Raw genomic sequence first — 10,693 nt, 5'->3', positions numbered from 1 at the left:
CATTTTAATACTTTTCTGTAGATGGCCATTTTTATTTCTCAAGGGAGATCTGAACCACATGTCAGGTTGGCTCCTAGGGAACTGCTGTTGTACATGGCTTATCAAGAATTGAACTTCAGGAGGGTTTCAAGATGGCAGGATATAGGGAAGCTGTGTTCCTTGTTGCTCTGTGACCAGGAATTTAAATAGTGAGAATATTGTTTCCCTGCAAGTTATTATAGTACCTCTGACCACTGTGCCTATGCAGGACCTACAGCTACCCCTCTTGTGCAGGACCCCTGGTAGCCACACCCCTATGGATCCCCATCTACCATTGTGGGGCTTCCTCAGTTGCCTCCATCTGGGGACACTGCAACCACTGCCATACTCCCCTCTACGTGGTAGCCTGCACCTGGGGACATTGGAAAGGGTCTGGAGGCAGCCTCCCACCTCAGCAGCAGATGTCACAGACCTGCATCTCCAAACATGCTGCCGAAAGCCACCACCAGGAAGCCCTCCTTGCCCCATCTCTGATAGTGGTCGCCATATCCTGTTTTGATAATAACTTTGAAAGTCATGTCACTTTTTTTGATATCTCTGCAAAAGTGAAAATATGCCAAAGGATTAAATAGGCTTAGTTTTGTCAAAAAAAAAAAAGGAAATAAGTACAAGATTCCTCTCAATGTAGTGCTATTCAGGGGGTCTCATGTGAAATAATGATTCAATGATCCCCTTCAAAACAAATAGTTTTGGCTCCAGTGAATACAGAAACTTAAGACATTGTAAAGAATGTTAAATACACAGATTTTATGTGCACCTGCTTTCATAGATATGTATCGAGATGAATATATCCTTGTAAGAAGAAGGCATCTACTATTGAAAATTGGGTGTGTTTCACCTAGCCTATAGTAGAATTACATATTTCTAACCCCATAGTACTTTTGGGAGAGAGATATTTTCCTGGGATATGCACATGAGAAAAACCACATGTAAATTTCCCTCCAAAAACAGGTAGTATAAAGCCTTACTCTGGAGGGAAGGCTAGAAGGAAGTCAGTGATACTGTCCCCAAGATGTGTGGTATGAATTCAACAATATTATTTTCCAGAAGGCTATGGAGAAATAACAGGTACTATTCAGGTACTGGAAAGTGTGAGTATTGTGCATCCTGTGTACAAGGGCCTATTCAAAAGCCTGGTGTGAACAGGAAAATAGTCTGGTGTCATCTGGAGAAAAGTCAATTACAGGGAATTAAATTAGATGATTCTGCTAACAATCTGCTTCCTGAGATGTGGCTCAATTACTGAAAAGGATGACTACTTATTTAACTATGTTGCCTTATTTAGTATACCATTAGAACCCACAGCCCCAGGACACACTTTCTTTCGCCTAGTAGAGCCAACAATGAACCCTTCAGGAACGCCTCCAGGGACATGTACAAGGTTTCAAATTTGCCAGTTTTTGGTGACCAGAGACCTGGGCATGTTGAATTATATGTCTGGGAATTCCTTAGGAAAATTATGCAGATAATATTTTCCTAACTTCTAAAAACTTGAGTCTTTTGCAGAAGGGCATACAAAAGGTTCTGGAGCATGTACTATCCAGAGGATTGCTTATAAAACTGTAGAAACTCCATGGACTGGGGGAATCACAAAATCTCTAGGCATTATTTTTTCAGGCAAGATTTGGGTTTTGCCAACAGCCATTATTGAAGAAATATGGGCATACCAATGTGGAGCACAGTGACAGAGAATGGGAGAGCAGTGACTAAGATTTGGAGTCTCTGATGACATCATGGCTGTGCTGTGCCTGCTTCATGGAATGTTTTTATGCAAGGGCACAGGATGCACAGCTGCCATGGCTCTCTGCAAGAGTCTTAGCAGCTTCAACCTTGATCTTAGGCATGTAGATCCCATGGATAGAGGAATTCTCATGGTAGATAACCACAGTGTTTCACAAGTTCTGCTACTCCTCAGACTGCCCACTTAATGGTAACTTTAAACAATGGACCTCCGAGAGCATTACACAAATCTCCTATCATTGCACGTTGCAACTGTGGAAAAGGTGCATATGTATTTCTTGTTCTGTAGCTTTCCTGAATACAAAGAATGATGCTTACATAGTCTTTAACCAGATAATGAGACATATATAGGTAACAATTGCTTGCATATCTCTTTAGATCTGCTTCTCCATCAGAGAGCAGCATTCCACCTGATCCTAGCTTTATATCTGCGTGTGTGAGTTATTCTTTTCTAACCCACCATTGCCCCTCGATGATACTGTGAGTTTGACCATGTTGGTCATAGCAGTTGGTGGCCCATATGGATCCAGACACAGAGGAACTTCAACAATGACTAAATGAGGGTATGCTCTTGAGGATGTGTCAGAAAACCAAAATCCTCAAGGTAAGGAGGTGAGGAGTGACTGAGTCAGGTATTAAAAATTGGGAAATACAGAATCCAAAGAAAGGGATCATTATATTTCTATGCTTAAAGATATGCTTTTAAAAAGAGGTACTTTTGTTAGAAGAGCAGAGTTGTTACAATTGATACACTTTATTATTGAAACTTGCCCATGGTTCCCTACAGAGAGGGCAGTAAATGTAAAGACATGGGCAACTGGCACCCTGCTTAAAGTAAGCTTAAAGCGTGAGGAACAAAAAAGAAAAGAGGGCTTTCCAGAGAGAATATGAACTATAACACTATGCTTTAAGAGAATAATCTTATAAAAGAAAAAATGGTTGGAGCAGTTTTATTTATGTCTTCTTTTCTGTTGGATCTCTATCTCTCCTAGGCTTACATTTAAGATGTAAATTACAGAGCCTGAAGGATTTTACAAGATTTATAAAAAAACAGTCAAGAAAAAATGGGAAAATAGTGTCCTTTTTAAATCAAATCTTCTTGTCTGGCTATCTTATCTGTTTTCAGCTGGCTTTCTTAATAAGTTCCTCCTTAATGCTACAGCACAGAAAGAGAGAAGTGGAAAGATTCTGAATGTACAAGTTTTTATTTTCTAATTTTTCCCCTGAGGACTTCACAGGCTCCCACATTTTCTAGATATCTAAACTGATTGTTTTATGAACTAAAAGTACACTCTGACTTGATAAAGATTTTAGTATTGAATCCATGTAATATTTTTAAGAACTCCTGTTTAGAAAAAAAATCTATAGTTTTGAGCTCATGGTTTTACATGCTTAAATTACTTTCTGATCAGTATTATTTGATCTAACTATAAAGGTTTTTACATTCTGTCTTTGTTAGAGGCCAATTTCTCCAGGGTTAGCTCTCAAATACATTTAAAAATTCTTTTTAATAAATCCTAAGTAGGATATAGACGTGGTGATGTGAGGAATACATCTGATAACCATCAAGAATAAATAGCCAGCTTCCTGAAACCATTGCTTTCAGTGTCCATCATGGCTCTCAGATTTTACACCTGGCATATCAAACTGTACAGGCCTGTCCTTTTCTTGAGCCTTAAGTCATATTATAAAATCTTATGGGCTGTATTTTAATTTCTAATAAGTTAAATCTAATAGAGGCTTTAATACATATCCACAACATTACCTCCTAACTGTGGAGCTTCAAAAATCTTTGTTTCTTATCAGGTTTTGTGTCTGTGTACACACCTGTGTATTGTGTTGTTGTGTCTATATATTATGTACATGGTATAAAATTTGCATATAGACAAATGATCACACATAAATTAAAATTTAAATAAAGAGACGAATGATCCAAATCTTTTATTTAATGAAATTTAAAATAAAGGAATTTAATTTGAATCAAATAATCAGATAAAAATAAATATATCTTTAAAATTCTAACTCAAAAGATTTTCTAGGTGGTCACATATTAATAAAGTGTTGATTTCTATAAAATGTCTAAATGTCTAAAATGTTCTGTTGCTTCTAGGATTTTTCTTCTACAGGAAAGAGATGGTTAATACTGTTAACTACTTTTTTCTAACATTTTGATTTTTACAGGTAAAAATTTTACAGGTATCTAAAAATTAAATTTAAAATACATGGGATCAATCTTCATAAATGTTGTTGTTAAAGGTGACATCTGATTAATTTATAAAGTTAAAGATCTAAAATATCAATTACTAAATATAAACTCAAACATTCTCAACTTTCTAAATTTCATGATGTGATATATTTAGACATTAAATGTGTTTTTATAAATTGGTAAATTAGAAAAGGAGTTTAAGATTGCTTTGTTTCTGGGTCTTCATTAAAGAAAAGTTACTAAGATTTAAAGTTCTAACAGGTGTAACTCTATATGCAAAGGGCCTAAAAAGTTTCCGCTATGTTTAAATTAAAGTCCTGTAAGTAGCATAAAGTATTCCATTTTATTAAGGGGAGTAATTGCAAAAAATCAGAAATTTCATGAGGATTATCTCAGAATTTGAATTTCAAAAGGGTTCAACAGCTAGGAAAGAGATATAAGAAGATTCTATGTATGGAAATATATTTTAGTATAAAATGTTTCTTAATTAGAAAGACTTTACCCATGTCCTGAGACATTCTCTAAAACTAAATTTAACGATGATGAACTAATTAATCTGGCAGAGGAGATTTCTAGGCAGCCCAGCATTCAGGCTGTGGCATGGATAATGATAGAAGATTTTACACATGTTTATTGTGACAATCTAGAGTGGAAAGCAAAGCAGAAAGATGTAAAAAAAATTCAGTTTGGACAGAAAACTTCAAGTAAAATTTTGGCTAAGTAAGCTTCTGTTGTGAAAGACATTAGATCTACTAAAGAAATGCTATTAAGTACTTTACCAGAAAAAAAAATAGAAAAAGATGGCTTAAGGGCATCTCAGGAATTGGCAAGAATACAAAAATCTCAGGATCAGTGATGCAAAAGTAAAAATTCCTTTGAGAGAAAGAACAGTAGGGCACACCCTACATGTGCAGGGCAGCTCAGTAAGCTGTTTCACCATGCTCAGCTACCCAGGTACTCAGGCTGCTGCAGTTGAGGTCACTGGAGGCTTGGATATTGCTCCATATGGTAGCAAACCTTGCTGTCAATCATGTGGTTTTGTTTATGCAGATTGCAGGAGTGCTGGAGTTAGGAGGTCATGGAGGCTTTCACCAAAATTTCAAATGAAGGCCTGGGATGCCAAACAGGGTGAACCAGGGTCAGAGTTCCTGTTTGCTGCTCCTGAGAGGCAATGCATGGAGATGTGAAGAGGAAGTTGAAGCTGCAATGGAGACACCTGTGATTAAGAAATGCCAGTACCATGGAACATCTGCAGAGAAAATCAGAAAGAATTGAGCAGAACCAAGCCAAGAGAGAGACCACCTGGGCTGCATCCAGCAAGATAATAGGGTTAGTGCTACATAACCCATTTGGAGAGAATATCAAGATGCCAAGTGTGTATGTATATATGTCAACATGCAATCCACTGTCATGTATATCTAAAAATTACAAATTTAAAAAATAAGAAAAAGATGTTAAGTGCCTCCAAATTCTGGATGTGGATATATAGGACTGGTTTGCCCAGAGAGATTTTGGTATTTCTTTGGTCCCGTCCATTCATTCTATGTCCCTATTTCTTCCTTTGGTAATGGAAATGTTTACCTGTGACTTTATACGTTGGTTATAAGTAACTTGCTTTTGATTTTTACAGGGATTCACCCAAGCAAATTTTCCCGTGTCTCAGTAGAAACATTGGAATTGAAATTTTGGGCAATGTTAACATTACAGGGACTCTTAGAAATGCATTGTTAGATGAGCATGAGCTTTGGGGAGCCATAGACAGAATGTTATGTTTTAAGTATGAAGTATACTACAAAACATCATGTGTGAGACAAGACAAGAAAATTTGGAGGTGAAATTATTGGGTTATGACACTCTTAACTCAATCAGTGAATTAAACTCCTGGTAGGGATTTACTGAGTGGTAACTGAAGTCATGAAGGGTGTGTCTAGATGAGGTAGATTATTGGGGGCATGCCTTTGGGGTATATATTTCTATTTGTTGAGAGGCACTTTTTCTCCCTCTCTGATTCCTGATGCCATGTCCCCAGCTTCTTTCCTCTATCACACAGTTCTACCATGATGCTCTGCCTCATCTCATTCTCCAAGGAATAGAGTCAAACACCTATGGACTTAGACCTCTGAAACTGTGAGCCCTTACATCAACTTTTTCTTCTCTAGTTGTTCTGGTTAGGTCTTTTGTTCAAATCAGCAAAAAAGGCTGGCTAAAACTTATACTATACAGAGGCTGCAAAGCTTGGACCTAATGTAAGATACCACATGAACAATAACATTCATCACAGACCACAAGTGACAGGCTCACTAGTACAACACTGGCCAGAAAGAAAGGTATTACATGGCAATTCCATCTGCCTTACAACTCACAGAGATGAATAATGGCCACTTAAACAAAGATCTAAACAGGATTTTTCTTATTGAGAAATGTGACTATGGTTTTGATGGAAACTGTATATGTCTTTTTTTTATTTGTTCACCTTAGTTATACATGACAGTAGAATGCATTTTGACAAATCTTTTTTGAGAGAGAGAGAGAGAGAGAGAGAGAGAGAGAGAGAGAGAGAGAGAATTTTAATATTTATTTTTTAGTTTTTGGCGGACACAACATCTTTGTTTGTATGTGGTGCTGAGGATCGAACCCGGGCCACACGCATGCCAGGCGAGCGTGCTACCGCTTGAGCCACACCCCCAGCCCTACATTTTGACACATCTTATAAATTCAGTATAAATTCTTACTCGTATGGTTGTACATGATGTAGAATTACATCAGTCATGTAATCATATATGAACACAGGATAAAAATGTCTGATTCATTCTACTATCCTTCCTATTTCCATACCCCTCCCCTCCCTTCACAATCCTCTGGCTAATCCAAAGTAACTCTATTCTTGCCTACCCCTTATTGTAAATTATCATTCATGTATCAGGGAATACATCTGCCCTTGGTTTTCTGGGATTGGCATATTTCACTTAGTATGATATTCTTCTATTCCAACTTTTCACCAGCAAATGCCACAAATTCCTTCTTTATGACTGAGTAATATTTCATTGTGTATATATACCACATTTTCTTTATCCTTTCATCTGTTGAAGGGCACTTATGTTGGTTTCATAGTTTAGCTATTGTGAGTTGAACTGTTAAAAATATGGATGTGGTTGCATCACTGTAGTAAGCTGATTTTAAGTCCTCTGGGTATACGCTGAAGAATGGGATAACTGGATCAAATAGTGGTTCCATTTCATTTCAAGTTTTATAAGAGTCTGCATACTGCTTTATAGTCTGGTTGCACAAATTTGCATCCCCACTAGCAATGTATGGATGAACCTTTTCGCCCACATCCTTGATGATATTTATTGGTACTTGTATTCTTGGTAATTGCCATTCTGACAGGAATAAGATGAAATCTAAGTGTAGTTTTAATTTTCATTTCTCTAATTGCTAGTGATATTGAACATTTTTCATATATTTGTGGATTCATATTTCTTCTTCTATGAAGTGTCTGTTCAGTTCCTTAGCCCATTTATTGATTGGGATTTTGTGTGTGTGTGTGTGTGTGTGTGTGTGTGTGCTAAGTTTATTGTGTTCTTTTTAAAAATATATATAATTATTTTTTAGTTGTAGTTGTACACACTACCCAAATTTTACCCAACTATTTTTATGTGGTGCTGAGAATCAAACCCAGGACCTTGCATGTGCTAGGTGAGCACTCTACTGCTGAGCCTAACACCAGCCCTTATTGTGTTCTTTATATATTCTGAAGATTAATGCTGTAACTGAGGTGCAAGTGGCAAAGATTTTCTCCCATTCTATAGGCTCTCTCTTTACCTTTGTGATTATTTCTTTTGCTGTGAAGAACCTTTTTACTTTGATTCCTTCCCATTTATTGATTCTTGATTTTAATTCTTGTGCTTTAGGAGTTTTGGTAATGAAGTCAGTTCCTAAACTGAACATGATGTAGATTTGGACCTATTTTTTCTTCTATTAAGCACAGGGTCTCTGTTCTAACCCCTAATTTTTGATCCACTTTGAGTTGAGTGTTGCGCAGTGCAAGAGATAAGGGTTTAATTTTGTTTTGCTGCATATGGATTTCTAGTTTTCCCAGCATAATTTGTTGAAGAAGCTATCTTTTCTCCAATGTATGTATTTTACACCTTTGTCTATTATGGGATAGTTATATTTGTGTGGGTTTATCTCTGTGTCTTCTATTCTGTACCATTGGTCTATGTATCTGTTTTGGTGCCAATACCATGCCATGTTTGTTACTATAACTCTATAGTATAATTTAAGGTCTGGTATTGTGATGCCCCCTGTTTTACTTTTCTTGCTAAGAAGAGCTTTGGCTATTCTGGGTATCTTGTTTTTTCAAATGAATTTCATAATTGCTTTTTGTATTTCTATGAAGTATGTCTTAGTGATTTTAATTGGAATTGCATTAAATCTGTTTAATGTTTTTGATAGTATAGCCATTTTATAACGTTAATTCTGTCTCTCCATGAATATGGAAGATCTGTCCATCTTCTAAGGTTTAATCAATTTCTCTTGAGTGTTGTGTAGTTTTCATTGTAGTGGTATTATTTCACCTCTTTTATTTGATTGATTCCCAAATATTTTATTTTATTCAAGGCTATTGTGGATGGTGTTTTATCCTAATTTCTCTTTCAGTGAATTCATCACTGATGCATAACACTACATTTGATTTATGGGTGCTAATTTTATATACTGGTACTTTACTGAATTTGTTTATTAGTTCTAGAAGTTTTCTGGTGGAAGTTTTTGAGTCTCCTAAATATAGTATCATGTTATCAACACATATTGGTGGTTTGATTTATCCTTTTGCTATTTGTATCCCTTTAACTTCTTTCTTCTGAAATTGAAGACACCATCAAAGCCTACCAATTATGAAAAGCCTGGGATCAGATGAATTCTCAACTGAGTTCTTTAAGACCTTCAAAGAACAATTAACACCAATACTCCTCAAATTATTCCATGAAATAGTAAAGGAGGATGCCCTCCCAAACTCATTCTATGTAGCTATTATCACCCTGATACAAAAAAAAAAAAAAAAAAAAAAAAAAAAAAAACACCAGAAAACGACACATCAAGGAAAGAAAACTTCAGACCAATATCTCTGATGAACGTAGATGTAAAAATTCTCAATAAAATTCTGGCAAATCACTTACAAAAACATATCAAAATATAGTGCACCACAATCAAATGGGGTTCATCCTAGGAATGCAAGGTTTATATAATGTACAGAATTCAATAAATGTAATTCATCACATCAATAGACTTAAAGTCAAGCATCATACAATTATCTCAATAGATTTAGAAAAAAATAGTTGAAAAAAAAGGACCCTTCATTTTCAAAAACACTAGAAAAACTAGGAATATTAGGAATATACCTCAAGATTTTAAAAGCTATATATGCTAAACCCAAGACCAACATAATTCTACATAGAAAACATTTGAAGGCAAATCCCTCTAAGAACTGGAACAAGACAAGAATGCTTTCTTTAACCCCTTTTATTCAAACTCATTTTTGAAACTCTATCCAGAGCAATTAGAGAGGAAACTGTACATATCTTGATGGATACCTTTATTATGAGAAGAAAGTTGATTTGCAAATGTGTGGTGAACATAAAGGTCATGATGCAAGCTGTGTGGATATGGAAAAAATCAAATATTTCCCTAATCACAGAACTACGTTTTACTTGAAATATTCTAATTTTGTGTTCCTTTTATGCCACAATATTTGGACTGGGAACTCTGATATGTTCTAGGGTAAAAATGCCCCTAGGCTGGGCTAGTGTTCTGATCTTGAGGCAAAAGCTCACCTCCAACCTGGATCAGATCCTTACTTTTGTTTTTGAGGAAGGGCCTGATGGAATGCATTGGAAATGGGAAAACTGTGCCTTCATACCAAAAGGCACATAGTAGTACTATTACAATAGATTTAATATATCATTAACGTTGTGGATTCTGTAATTAATCCCACACTAGAATGAAAGTTCTGGTATGGCCTGCCTTGGAATACTATAAGGGCCACTGATTTTATTGCCAAAAGAGGGTCTAATACCATGTTTATTACACAGGATGAGTAGGAGTCCCCTCTATGTGTTCCTAATAAATTATGTCTTTCTTCTGTTATCTTGAGCTGCCTTCTTCTTTTGTTTTGTCATCCACATTCATGCTTAGATATTTTCAGACAATATTTTTTTCACCCTAGGACAATCACCTGATTTCTAGGTACAGTGTAGTTCTGCCTTTAGGTAGCCAAAGAGGGACTCACATTGGGCTTAGAAGCGATGGCATGAGGTATTAATCTCTGTACAAATTTTACAATGAAAATACGTGTGGAAATGTGTACTCTTGATACCTCTGACATTATGCATAAAAAGGTGAGACATTGGGATACAATATTAGACAACCCCAGATAATATGTCTGTTTTACCCTAAACATGTCCCACAGCAAGCCAAACAGTAAAGCCAGAGCATGCTAAAAATCTGTCATATACTGACAATGGAGATCATACTATTGAAGGTGAGGATGACTTTGTAGCTGTCAGCTACTAAGGATTGGTGTTCTCTCAAGTTGCAAAGATATTTGGTGAACAATCTAACCACTAAGGAAACTCAGGTAGAAATATCAGTTACCTAGGGTCCTTTCCAGCTCCCTAGTACCAATACTTCATTATATTTAATAATAGAATA

Source organism: Marmota flaviventris, chromosome X, assembly GCF_047511675.1.
Source record: "Marmota flaviventris isolate mMarFla1 chromosome X, mMarFla1.hap1, whole genome shotgun sequence".
Lineage (NCBI taxonomy): Eukaryota > Metazoa > Chordata > Mammalia > Rodentia > Sciuridae > Marmota > Marmota flaviventris.
The sequence above is the reverse complement of the archived record's forward strand: the minus strand, read 5'-3'. Positions refer to the sequence as shown.